Genomic DNA, 14,338 nt, shown 5'->3' on the forward strand with positions numbered 1-14,338 from the left:
CTACAGCGGTCTCAGATACATTTAGTTTTGAAAAAGCAAGGTTACACCCTGGCTCAGGTTCTTGCTTCTCAAGCACAGTTAAGGCCATTGACATTGGCTGCGTGTGGAAACTGTCTCTATACTTTACAATTCTTTCCCGGGTTGTGGCCATTTCCTCTACCTGAGTCCAGCCGCCAAATACAACAGCTCCTTCCTCCCCTTTTCCCTCTTATATTCGCTGCTCCAACCCACACTGAACAATAATTCAGATGCAAAAGAATGCTTTTATAAAGCTGCAAGCTGTTAATGGTGAGAATATTTCCCTAAGGATCAAAGTCCAGATTATGGTGTATAAAACCATTACAACTTTGTCCTAATATCCGATATTATCATCTGGACATTTCTGGGATCCTCTTTGCAACTTGGATTTTATCTATCAATGTGGGCTTGAACGAGGTGATGGAAATTACAACAGGATGGCCAGGACTGTCATTGCTGGGACAGAGCTCAACGGGGCTTTAATTGCCTCCTCACTAACATTACCAATATAGATAATCTTGTTTTGGGCCAAAATTAATAAATGTTATTGGAAACTAACCTTCTGTTTTAATTTTTCACAGCAATGATGTATTCTTATCACTTATGCTATAGATATGTTTGATTTTAACTTGTTTTCTTAGTCACATTTTAGTTGTCCATGTTATATGCCTGCCTCACCTCATACACCCAAAATGTTACAGCTGGAACAGCCCTCTGGGACCCTGTAGTTTAACCCTCTCTTTTTAACACGAGGAAATTGAGATTCAGAGAGGTTTCCTGTCCAGGAAATACACAGAGGTGGTAAGAGAGCCAAGACTAGCTCAGGTCTCCTGACTTTCTGCATGGTTTATTTTCTGTTTCTTTCCTTTCTGGTAATCCCAATCAGTGTAAAGTTTTGTCTGGATTTGTTTGTGCTGTAGTCTGCAGATCCTCCTCTCCTACAGGGATCCAAAATGGCTCCTTCCTAGCCTGGACAGCCTGCAGATGATTCCTTCATGTTGCTGTGGTCACTGGATATTTAAATGCAGCTGTCTTTGGCCTTTGGTATCACTATCCACTAGTTCAACTGAAATACGGATTTCAAAAATACAGGAGTGAGACCCAGAGAATAGTGAAGGAGGCAGTGTCCAGAACTACTGGCTTCAATATCAGGACTTCCTAACTAACTGACAGAAAAGAGTTCACCTAGGGTCGGAGCAAGAGGTCTCATAGTCTTTCTTTTTTTTTTTTTTTTTTTGGAGACTGTAGTCTCGCTATGTAGGCTAGCCTTGAACTTCTGGACTCTGCCTCCCAAGTAGCTGGGACTACAAGCCCACATACCATTGCATCCCCACTATTTTTTCTACATTTAATGCTCCCACTTAATTTATTAGAGTGGGGATGAGGGAAGAAGGGAAAGGAAAATTAGTGTGGATCTTACTACCATAAAATATACCCCAGCCCTGAAATTAGATAATATCCAAACTTTAAAAGAATCACTAGACTGCAGAGACACACATATGTACACAAACTATCCCATATATGTAAATGGAGAAATTCCAAAATACTCCACCTTGCCACAATTGTGATTTTACTCGACATTTGTATCTATATGAAAAAGAAAATTAATACTTCCATTCCCTACACAAGCTCAATCTTTCAACTGATATATAGGCGCTCCATTTTGTTGCTTTGTTAATCTTAAAAGTAAACGAGTCATGGTCATGCCACCTTAAGAAGTCTGGCTGCCAACAGAAAGGCTGTGCTTACACCGACCTCACTATGATCTAAAGTGTTTTGTTTACAGTCAAGGCACCCGAGATCTGTACAGCAAATAATGAGAAGGCAGGCGTCTGCTGTAGTAGCGACGGAGCGTGAAAAAAATACTATGGAGTCCCTGAAGCAAAAGGGAACGTGGAGATCAGAGCGCCATCCTCCTGTAGGAAGCTGGCAGCTGCAAAAGAATAAACTCAGGGAGAAAAAATTCACACAGAGGGTGGAAAAGCACAGCCTGGGTAGAAGAGAAAAAGTTTCATGCTACATTGCTGTAAAATGGGCTCTGCTTCCCCAAGACCCCTAACCTTCTGTAATGTTTTTCTTGTCATTTTCACTTCTGGTAGTTTCCTACTAAGAGATGAGAAGTGTCATATAGGCTACCCCAGATTTCTTTGTCTTTCACAAGATCAGGAAAGAGACAGACAAAGATGGAATAAAACTTAAAAGAAACACTAGTGTAGCAAACAAGTGTCCAAATGGGGTGGTTGGGCAAACAGTGTCAGTTCAGCTCCAAGATGCCTCCTCTCATGGAGAAATTATGTAGCCCCAACTGCTTCTACAAAGATACAGATTACCTTGCCCAGTTGTCCCTCCTACCTCAAGTACACAATTTTAATCCTTTCTCAAGGATGTTTATAGTGAGGCAGCTTTAAATAAATTTACCATTCCCCTAAACTGACATATTTTTAGAGTTTGGCAATTTCACAATCATCTGTTTCTGACACTTTTAATTCAATTTAACAAATATTTACTGAGCACCTTCTATTAATAATAAATAAGTGAAATATTATAAAAGGAGGTGATACACATTATGGAGAAGCATTAAGCAGGGAAGAAGGAAAGAGTGTTATGGTGGTCAGGGAAGGCCTCATTAACAAATGGCCTTCAAGAGAAAGTCCTGAGGATGTGAGAAATAGCCAAGCAGATATCTAAGGAATGTCCCAAAAAGGGAACAAGTGCAAAGACTCTGAGGTGGGATCTTTCTTGATGTGTTCACAGGAGGCCTGTGTGATGCACAGGGCAGAGCAAGGAGGGAGTGGTATCACGGACCATAGATCCTCTAGGACCACATAGGCCTCTATAGGGCTTTTATCCTTGACTGAGTAATAAAGATACTGGGACATTTTAAATAGGGGAATGATGTGATCTTACTATACATAAGGTATTTCCCAGAGCATTATTCCTCAGCATGGGGAGAAAAGAGATAAATAAGGCATAATCCCTGCCTGGGGGGAGTATACACCCTAGATGGTGTATACTAAAAGCCATACAAGTTAGAATATAATGCTATGGGATACAAAAGAGAAGAATGAAAAAATCTTCATGGAAGAGGTTATGTGTTAGATCTTGAAGAATAAGAGAAATTTTAAGATTATAAGCATAAGGGGCAGTAATGTGGGAAATGGGATCAGTCGTAGGCCAGTCAGGGCACTCTAAAAAAAAAAAAAAGGTCTGTGAAATCTCTGTTACTTAGTCAGCAGTGGGAACCAATGGAGCTTTTGGTGAAGAGAGTGACATGGTCACTGCCCAAACTTGTCTCCTGAATAGAAGCAAGCCTGAGTCCTGGGCCTGGGTTGGAGTTCTGGGGTTTGGATTTGTGAGATGAAATGATCTGAAGAAAGTTTGGCTGAGGGTGTTCTGAGAAACAATGTCTAGGGGCAGAACTAAATGAAAAGCTGGGCAGATAGTTCCACTGTGATTTAGCCAGAAAGGAGCTAGGATATGGGCAGAGTATAGGTGGGAGGCAGAAAGGCCAAGAGACAAGGTTTGAAGCAGAGAGTAGGAAGCCATCTGGCATCACCTCCTGACTTTCAAAGGCATAGCTGCAGATGCTTTGGGGTGCTTACATCCTTGACAGTGAGTGGGGAGGTAACTGTTAAGGGGGCTTAAGCTGCCTCAGACAATCAGATCTTTGTATTTGGAAGTGGTCTGACAGCAAGGTAAAGAATGGGTGTGATGAGCCTGGAGAGGTTACACGTTACACAGGGAGGTAATTTGGGAGACTGCTGCATGCTGAATCAACAGATATAACAGCCTGAAGTAGTGCTGTGGAAGCAGGAATGGAAATCTAGGAGCACATGCAGATTACCTAGGTAGTTGAAGGAAGACTGGACAGGAAGACTGGGAGTGAAAGAGAAATGAAGGATTGATTTCCATTCTCAACTTTGGGTATAATCATGCAATTAGCTAAAGATGTGATACAGAGGCAGAATGTAATACAGACTGTTAGCACTTCATCAAAATCCACCCTCACTTTTTCCCTTAATGTCAGAATTGTACTGGGCTTACAGTTCCCCAGCTACTTGAAATTTCCCAGTTTCCTTTGCTGTAAGTGTGGTCTTATTGCAATGAAGTATAGTCCAATAGAATATAAACAAAAATGAAATGTGTCTTCCAGGCCTAACAAAACCCGCCACATGTGTCCTCTGATTCTGCCACTCTCTTCCCCACCCACCCCTCCACCCATAGGTTAGAAAAGCAAAAACTAGTGCAACATTGGAACATAATAGAGTACCATCAACCTGGGTCCCTAACCTGATCCAAGAGAAAAATACATTTTTATTTTGGTGAACCATTATTTTTAGTTTATTTGTTTTAGCATATTCCACTCAATCCTAACTAATACAAAGAGGAAAATTTGGGAGGTAGAGGATAGGGAAGATTAAGAATTTGGTTTGTGCCAGAAGTGGTGGTGTATGCTTGTAATCCCAGTGGCTTGGGAGACTGAGGCAGGAGGATCTCAAGTTCAAAGCCAGTCTCAGCAATTTAGAAAGGTTCTAAGCAACTTAGGAAGATCCTGTCTCAAAATAAAAAATAAAAAGGGCTAGAGATGTGTCTCAGTGGTAAAGCATCCCTGGGTTCCATCCCTAGTATCAATAATAATAATAATAATAATAATAATAATTTGTAGCTGACATGGTGGCTTCTTGGAAGCAAAGCAAAAGGATTAAAAATTAAGACAAGGTGAGTGTAGTGGCATACCTGTAATCCCAGCAACTCGGAAGATTAAGATAGGAGAATCACAAGTTTGAGACCAACCTCAGAAATTTAGCAAGGCCCTCAGTTACTCAGCAAGACTCTATCTCAAAATTAAAAATAAAGAGGGCTGGGATGTGACTCAGTGGTAAAGCATCCCTGGGTTCAATGCTCAGTACCAAAAAATAAAATTTAAAGTCAGCCTTGGCAATTTAGTAAGACCCTGTCTCAAAATTAAAATTTTAAAAATGTCTGGAATGTAGCTCAGTGGCAGAGCGTAAGGCTCTAGGTTCAACCCTCAGTGACCACTGCCAATACATACAAGAATTTGGCTTATTATAGTTCATATATGCATTGAAATTAATTTCATTACCAGAGAAAAGAATAAAGGGTATGTTCTTAAGAGGACAAGAGAGACAATACTGAGATATTAATCTGATGTAAAATGTGAGAGGATGCCATGGTTAATGGCACTCTCTGAGATCTACCCATATTTACAAATGTGCCAAGTCAGATCCTAAGTAGATTAAAGATTGCATGGGTATGGGACTAAGGATGCATGTGGTATCCTCAATTCTTTATGTCACTTTTAAGGTGGGTACACTCATTGTTAACTCACAGTCCCACATGTCCTACTCTCAGAGTCAGCAGATTGTGACCCTATTTCTTTCCTGAAATTGACCAGATAAGGGGAGAGAGGAGGTGGCTATCTGACCTAAACTTGGCTAACTAAATTCTTCCTCCAGGAAATTTGGAATCAGGTCTCAGAAATTTCAATTAGTAAGTTGCAAGTTAGAGACTAATAAGGTAATGTAGACTTGGGATTGGAAGTGCCCTTTTAAGAACATTATCTTCAGCCCATGTGTGATGGAGATGCAGATAAAGTCTGTCTGCAGAGTGTCAGAAGAGAGAAAATGACATGCAAAGAGGGTCAGAGAAGAGAGATGAGTTTTTAGAAAGGCAGATTGACCTTCAGTAACCAAAGCCTCCTCAATTTCTGAATCTTGCAGCCCATAAGGTCCCACTCCCTGCATTTAAGTTAAAGGAAACAGTCCTTGTACTTAATGAACAATTTCCCTCTTCTGCTCCAAGCTAGTTTGTTATGGGTTTCTGTTAGTTTAACTCAAGGTATCCCTGATTAACACAATACTTTACATATTTGAAAGTAGCTTCCTCTTGAGTCATCACATTTGATCCTCCTAAGAACCCAGTCCTAAGGCAAAGGCTACTATCTTCTCCTGCAGAGAAAAACCCTGAGATAGAGGACTAAGTGTTCCAAAGCCACAAAAGAGTAGAGTTGGCCTAAAACTAGGGTTGCTGCTCTTACAATGTCCATTTTGTTTTGCTTTTTGCTATTCTTATTTGGTTTTTTGTTTGTTTGTTTTGTTTTTAGAAAGGGGTGCTGGGGGTTGAACTCAGGACCTCACACATTTTAGACAAGCACTCTACCAGTGAGTTACATCCCCACCCCCTCTGGAAGCCCATTTTAGAAGATAAAATGACTTGGTGAGTTTGCAAATCATCACTGATTGGCTTAATTTATTTATAATGAACTATTCACAAAAAGAAGGTTCTGGGGGAAATCTGATTCAAAATCCTGGAAAGAGAAAGGTAGCATATTGGGACAGGGGTCTAGATTCAATCCAAGTGCTTTGATGCACACCTATAACCCTAGCTACTTGGGACGCTGAGAAAGGAAGATTACGGGTTTAGCCAGCCTCAGCAATTTAGCAAGACCCTGTTTCAAAATTTTAAAAAGGGCTGGGGATGTAGCTTAATGGTAAAGCATCCCCAGGTTCAAAAGAAAGAAATAGAAAAAAATAAAAAACTAGATTCAAGAAAGTTTTAAATCTGGTAAGTTTAGAATTTAAAGAAAAAAATGCATTGGCAATTTTTAGCAAAAGAAAATTTTTCATCTTCAAGGAAAGTATAGTAAACAAATGTAAATTTACCAATATTTCCAGTGTCATAAGAATAGGAAATAAATAACAAAACATGAATTCATGACCATATACATAATTTAATTTCCAAAACTGAAATGTAAGTGGACAACTTCTATGACAAAAATATGGAAATTAGTAACAAATAAATAAGTCTGCCACAAATACACCATTTTAAACTATAATTCTGTTCTTCACATTGAGAAAACATGAAGAATATTGTCCTTAATTCTAATCTCAGTCTTTTGGCCCACTTTTTGCTTCTGATTGCTCTCTCTTTCTTTCTCTCTCTCTCTCTCTCTCTCTCTCTCTCTCTCTCTCTCATGATTCACATGGATATTTGTTTATTTCTTCATTCATTAAATTTTTAATGAGCTTTTAGCAGTTGCCAGACTCTCTGGGGACACAGCAGAAAACAAAGATAGCCAAAGTTCCTGCTGTCATGGAATGGAGCTTACACTCAAGTGTGAAAGGCACACAATGCACAAATACATAAGCATAATATGTCATATTATTATAAATGCCACAAAAGACAAACACACTATTTAAGGGTATGGAGACACAGTTATGAAGGAAAATGTTATATTAACAGGAAAGGACTTTTCAACAAAGGGACATTTTAGTATAGACCTGAATAAAATGAAAGCATGAACCCTGTAATTTTCTGTGTCTGAGGAAGAGCAGATAGCAAATCCAAAAACTCAAAGGTAACAATGTACCTGGGATGATTGAGGGACAATAAGATAACTAGTAAACCAGAAACAAAGTGACTAGTGGGTGGGAGGTAGATGGAATCAGAGAAGAATTGAGAGCCCAGATGATGTAAACTTTATACCATGGTAAAGATTTTGGGGGCTGGGGTTGTGGCTCAGCAGTAGAGCGCTTGCCTAGTGAATGAGAGGCCCTGCGTTTGATCCTCAGTACCACGTACAATAAATAAATAAATAAAACAAAAGTATTGGGTCCAACTACAGCTAGAAAATAAATATTTAAAAAAAAGATTGGATTTTGTTCCAATGGAAGTAAATTATCTTTGAGCAGAGGTTTGATCTAACTTTGGCCAACTTCATTCACTTCAACTGTTGAGTAAAAAGAACTTCAAAGAGGAAAAGAAGAAGTAAGGAGACCAGTTTATAGACTGCAGTAATCTAGATAAGAAGTCATAGTATAGCAGTAGGTAAAAAGAAGGGTAGAGTTGATACATGTGTTTTTTGAAGATATAGTCAATGGGACTTGCTAAAGATTTGGAAACAGACTGTTCCATGAGAAAGAGAAGAGACCATAATGAGTAGGGCTTTTTATCCTCAGTAACTAAAGAAATGTGTGGCTGTTTGATGAGATGGGGGTTGACAGAGAGATGAAAAAAATTTGCTATGAATATGTTAAATTTGAGATGTCCATGGACATCCAAATGCAGATGCCAAGTAAGGAGTTGATGGAATCCAGGGGTGAGAGGTCTGTGTTGGAGATATGAATTTGAAATTTTTCAACACTTAGGTAGTATGATACTAGAAAGCTATGATACTAGAAAAAAATCACCAAAGGGGTGGGTTTAGACAGAGAAAAAGCTAAGCACTAGGCCTTAGGGGGCACTACAACCTCAGAAGTGATCCACAGACCAAGATTAAGTCTTTCTAGGAGAGAGAGATCTATAGATGGAACAAAGCTATTAGATCAAGTGAAACAAGGACTACAAATTGACCACTGCATTTGGCTACTAGAGTCACTGCTGATCTTGATAAGAGTAGTTTTGGGGCTGGGTGAGGTAGTTCATACCTGTAATCTCAGCAATTTGAGAGACTAAGGCAGGAGGAACACAAGTTCAAGTCTAGTTTCAGCAAATTAGTGGGACTGTCTTAAAATAAAAAATAAAAACGAGCTGGGGGCCAGGGATGTAGCTCAGTGGTACAGAGTACTCTGGTTCCAATCTCCAATACCAGGGGGTGTGGTGGGTGAAGTAGTTCTGATACAGCATGTGCTGTATATACACATGAATAAAATATTTACACATGTACTTAGTCTGAGCACAAAAGAGTTAGGTTTTAATAACAGGAAAACAGGCTAGGAGCAGGCCAGGTATGGGCCAGGGTAAGATACAGATGGGCTTTATATTAAAAATGTGCCACAGGGCTAGGGTTATAGCTCAGTGGTAGAGTGCTTGCCTAGCATGTGTGAGACACTGGGTTCCATTTTCAGTACCATATATAAATAAAAAATTAAAACAAAGGTTAAAAAATAATTTTTAAAAATGTGCAACATATTAACTACCCTCTCTTCTGTTTCCCTGGTTTCACACTTCTTCCTTCTATGTCTTAACTTTCATTTTAAAATTGTCAGGCTGATGAATGATCTTCAGCCTCTTTGCAAGTAACCACTTTGGGAGAATATGCTAAGAAAAATAGCGCAGAATTAACCTGGCTTGTGTGTCTTACATTTCAACCAGCTAATGTTCTGCTTAGCAAATCACTGCAGAACAAAATCTTCTGAACCCACCACAATAGACTATCTTGTTTATCAAACAAACCAGGTAAATCTTTATTATAAATTATTAGAATATTTAAAGGGCAATAAGTTTACTTCTGTTTATTCTTTTTTTTAAGTAATTTTTTTAGTTGTAGTTGACACAATACCTTTATTTAATTTATTTATTTTTTTATGTGGTGCTGAGGATTGAACCCAGGGCCTCCTATGTGCTAGGCAAGCACTCTACTGCTGTTATGTATCTATTGATTATCTACAATGTGTCTCCCACTGAGCTACAACCCCAGCCCTTTCTGTTTATTCTTAACAAAAAGTCCTTTCCAGTGTTGCAATGATGGTTCTCCAAATCTCAGTAATCTGATTAGGATCTTCCTGTTTCAGTGGATCAACTGTATCTCCAATGTCAAGTACAATTTTGCCATTTGCAGTTTACTGCTGGGCATGGTGGCGCATACCTGTAATTCTAGTGGCTTGGGAGGCTGAGGCAGGAAGATTTCAAGTTCAAAGCCAGCTTCAGCAACTTAGCAAGGCCCTAAGCAACTTAGCAAGACCTTGTCTCAAAGTGAAATATAAAAAGAGCTTGGGATGTGGCTCAGTGGTTAAGTGCCCCTGGGTTCAATCCCCCCATAAAAAATCAGCTTACTGTCTTTTTCCTGAACTCAGAATTATACTTTTCAGAGTAGTTTTCTTCCTTTACTGACAAAACAGAAACATCCAAAATAGTTAGACCCTCTGTAGCCACATGAGGACAGAACAGGGTCAGTAATAAGACAGAATATTCCCTCCAACCCAACCATATAGTATTCAGAAAGCAGGGAGGTAACTGATCTGCTGCACTGTGCAAACAGCACAGGAAGACTGCACAACGCTAGGATCGGCTCGGATCTAATCTTGCAAATACTCCGAAGCACTACCATATTTATAATCTACTTTTCTAAATGTATATACAAAAGTTTTAATCCCACAAAATGTAACTGAACTCTAAATTTGCAGAGTCTACTTATTAAACATTTTCAGAAAAATTTCATACATTACCCACATAGTAATCTAAATTTAACATTTATTTCACGATGGAGTGTATTAATGATTATCTGTGCCATTGGTATTATAATACTTATTAAGTGAAGTAAAACAAAGTATAAAAGGTGACTTGTCTATAGTCACAAACAATTTGTCAAAAAGTCAAGATAACTACTAGAACCTGATCCTTTTTCACTAAATCTAGTTCCTTTTCTTCAGAAAGCTCTCCACTTTGATACATGCATTGCTCTCATGACAATATTAACCATGATTTCAGATATAAATCCATAGTCCCTAATGTTTTTAGTATCCTCCAAAGAGGCCAATTCTAATGTTCAACATAAAATAAATGCAAGTTGGTAGCTAGGACCTGGAAGATATGATTCACAAGTGAAGATCCCAGTGAGAACTTCCACTGTATTCTATTAGGAGTTCTAGAACAACAGTCATGGAAACTAGCACATCTGCCTATCCAGAGAAAGTGCCCCAACCTCAGGTTGTGGCATGGGTTCTTGATCAAGAGCTATGGGGCCTACTACAGACTACTTTGCCAAAAGAAGGAAGATGGTTATAAGCTAAGCCAATCTTACATTTTCACTCAAGAATTAGAACTGGGAAGTACAGAAAAACCAGAAGACTGTAGTAAGAAGATAACAGATAGATGCAAAGTAAAGATGTATAGAGATCAGCAGAGTCACCACGTGCTAGGTTGATTAATCATGGACTTCAATGGCAAAGGTGTTTAGATCACTCAACTTTCCAATGACTTTCAATTCCTATTTACATGTGACTCTTTCAAGTTCCCATAGTTTGGCTTTTCATGTTTTGAGGACTTGGTTGGAGAGTTAAGATTCCTGTCACAAATGAACACACATGTACACACACTTCATGGTAATAAGTAAGATTGTTCCTCACAATCAAAACTTACCCAACCATCACCTCACAGACATAGAGCAGGTCCAAATTGTGCAAAGGAAACCCTCCATAGAATCAGATGCAAGTTCAAACTACCCATAACAGTTACTTTCCATATCCAATACAAGTACAAAATTTACCCCAACCAAGCTCACATGAAATATGTGGTAGTTTGATCAAAGGTATATTTCATTCACTTATTATGTATCTATTGTTTACCTACAATGTGTCAGGCAGTATGTCGGGAGCTGGAGTCATATACATAAACAAGCAAGAAAGACAAGACAAAAGGGCTCTCAATTCAGTGGAAAAAGTACAGAAACATCACATATAAAAAGGGAAACAAATTTTAGAAAATTTAGAGAAACTCTATACAGTTATGATTGCTTAAATGGTAGATTCTCTTTTGCATCTAAGTCATTCTAAATACAGCTCTTCTATCTAAGCCCAGCTTGTCAGACCTGATGTTTAACCAAGTGAAAAGACAAGAACAAAATTAAATCATTCTTCAGTGCCTAGATCACTGGAGTATAGTTGGCATAATTAGATGGCCAGGGATAATAACTACTAAGTTCAATATTATTATTTAATTATGACACAGACTTCTCAGGATTTTAAATGTGGTTATGATATTTTAGACTTAAAAGTTAAACATCCCTTACTGCTTTCCTGTTTTGAGTGATTATCAAAACACAGAAGCAAAGCAAACAGAAGTTTAAAATAGAGGAGGAAAGGGAGAAGGCCCTGAGTAAAGAGAGAAAGGGATCTAGAAAACAAGAGTCTTAAAAATATGAGTCATCACTATTTGGATCCAGATTTATCACAGGTCTATATTTACCACAGTTTTAGTCATAATCACTTAAAATAAAAATTTAAAAATCTACCAGTACTACTCTATCTTGTTTAGTCTAACATTCTAATACTATTCTATACTGAGAGTTCTGTTGTACTTTCTTAAGCACTGGAGATGTGCTTCAAATACCAACTCATGTAGCTAGGAGTGTAGCTCAATAGCAGAGTATGTTCACAAGGCCCTGGATTCAATCCACATCACCAACAATGACAACAACAAAAACCTTTACACTTTTCATAACATTGAGTTATGTGGTAACTGTTGAAAGTATTACTGAAGGTGTGAAACCATTTTCTCCTGGGTAGTGGTGGTGGCTAGGGACCATTTGAGAAAGACAGCAAAATCCTGGATCAAATTTTAAATTTTGATAAATCTGTTTTTTAAAATCAATTAATTAATTTATTTGTTCTAATTTGTTATACATGACAGCAGAATGCATTTCAATTCATAGTACACATATGGAACACAATTTTTCATTTCTCTGGTTATTCACAAAGCAGAGTCACACCATTTGTGTCTCATACAGGTACTTAGGGTAATGATGTCCATCTCATTCTACCATCTTTCCTACCCCCAAACCCCCTCCCTTTTCCTCCCTCCTCTTTGCCATATCCGAAGTTGTGAATCTGCTTTTAATTGCACCAAATGTCCTTGATTGCATATACGTCCAAGAAAGAAGCACATGCTCCATAATTAAAGATTCTAAAGCAGCACTGTTTGATAGAAATATGAATATACAATTTAGGTTTTCTAGAAGCCATATTTTTTAAAAAGTCAAAGTAGACAGATGAAATGACATTTAAACATTGTTATTAATATAAAAATTAAGATTTTTTCCTTTTTTCAAAATAATTTCTTGAAATCTAGTGTTTATTTTATACTTACAGCACATCTTAATTTGGATTAGCACATTTAAGTGTTCAATAACTATATGTAGCTAGTCACCACCATTTTGAACAGCACAGCCATAAAGAATGACTGAGATATTGAGTACAAATGCCAGTGGAAATATAATTGTTCTAATATATTTTTATGGAAACAATACCTTTATTTTATTTCATTTATTTATTTTTATATGGTGCTGAGGATTGAACCTAGTGCCTCACACATGCCAGATGAGTGTGCTTCCATTGAGCCACAACCCCAGCCCCTGTTCTAGTATTTAAAAAAAAATTTTTTTTAGTTATACATGGACACAATATCTCTATTTTTGTTTATTTATTTTTATGTGGTGCTGAGGATTGAACCCAATTGCCTCACATGTGCCCTGGCAAGCACTCTGCCACTGAGTCATAACCTCAGCCCCTGTTTTAGTATTTTTTAACATAGTAATTTTTATAGTCCTTATGTAAAGTTTTAGTGGTCTATTCTTAACTTTGTTATTTTTGGTGTATCACTTTAAAGAACATAATTGTTTTCCCTGTACATAGTTTCTTAGCTTCCCTTGCAGCTAGGAGTAGTCATATGATACAGGTCCTGGCACTGAGATGTAAAGGGAAGTCCATTAAGTCCTTTGGAAAAGATTTTTTTTGCCCTGAAAGGAAGACAGATGCCTCAAGTGAAACCCTACCCTACCCCATGCATTTTCCTTTCTGTTTGGAACATTTCATATGGAAACATGATGTTTAGAGGTGTGGCAACTATCTTGGGATGATACAAGTATCTTTAACACATTGAAGATAACAAAAAAGAAAGGTATCCTTCCTTATCAGAAACATATATGGAATGAAGAAGCTGGCCATGCAAACAGGAGACAGAAGAAGGCAAAGGCAGAGTTCTTTAGCAGAAGGGAGAGTATGTCAGCAGCAGAGTTGTCCTCAGTGGGCTTTGCTTCAGTAGGTACAACCAGTGTGCCCTTCTTTCTCCCATTTCCCTCCTTTGCTGAAGATTCTCTTTCCTCTGATATTCTTTCTTTAGGTATGACAAGAGTACAGAATTACCCCCCAATACTTAAGAGAGGGTAGAGCTAAAAGTAACAACAGAATTTCTTTGATGTCCCATGTTTATTAATACTTATTCTTATACAAGCACTGCAATTTGGTCCTAATCTGTGTGCTTCGATTTTTTTTAATGCTTTATCTACCATGAAAAAAGAATGTCCTATTACTCAGTAAGTGAGGTTATGTTGTATTGATTCAACTAAGTTTGGGTAATTAAGAGTGCATATCAGATTCATTGTTGAGCAATTCTCTTATTTGTTTGGGGGTCATAATAATTCAAGAACCCAGATTTATTTACCTAAATATGTAAATACATATGGAGTCATTTTTCACTACTTTACAATGTCAGGGTAATCACAGGGGACCAGCCCAGAATGCTGGCTAAAGAAATGATATGGTTAACATTTTCAGCTACTGATTGTGAAAATTTTGGTAAGCAT

Source organism: Marmota flaviventris, chromosome 3, assembly GCF_047511675.1.
Source record: "Marmota flaviventris isolate mMarFla1 chromosome 3, mMarFla1.hap1, whole genome shotgun sequence".
NCBI lineage: Eukaryota > Metazoa > Chordata > Mammalia > Rodentia > Sciuridae > Marmota > Marmota flaviventris.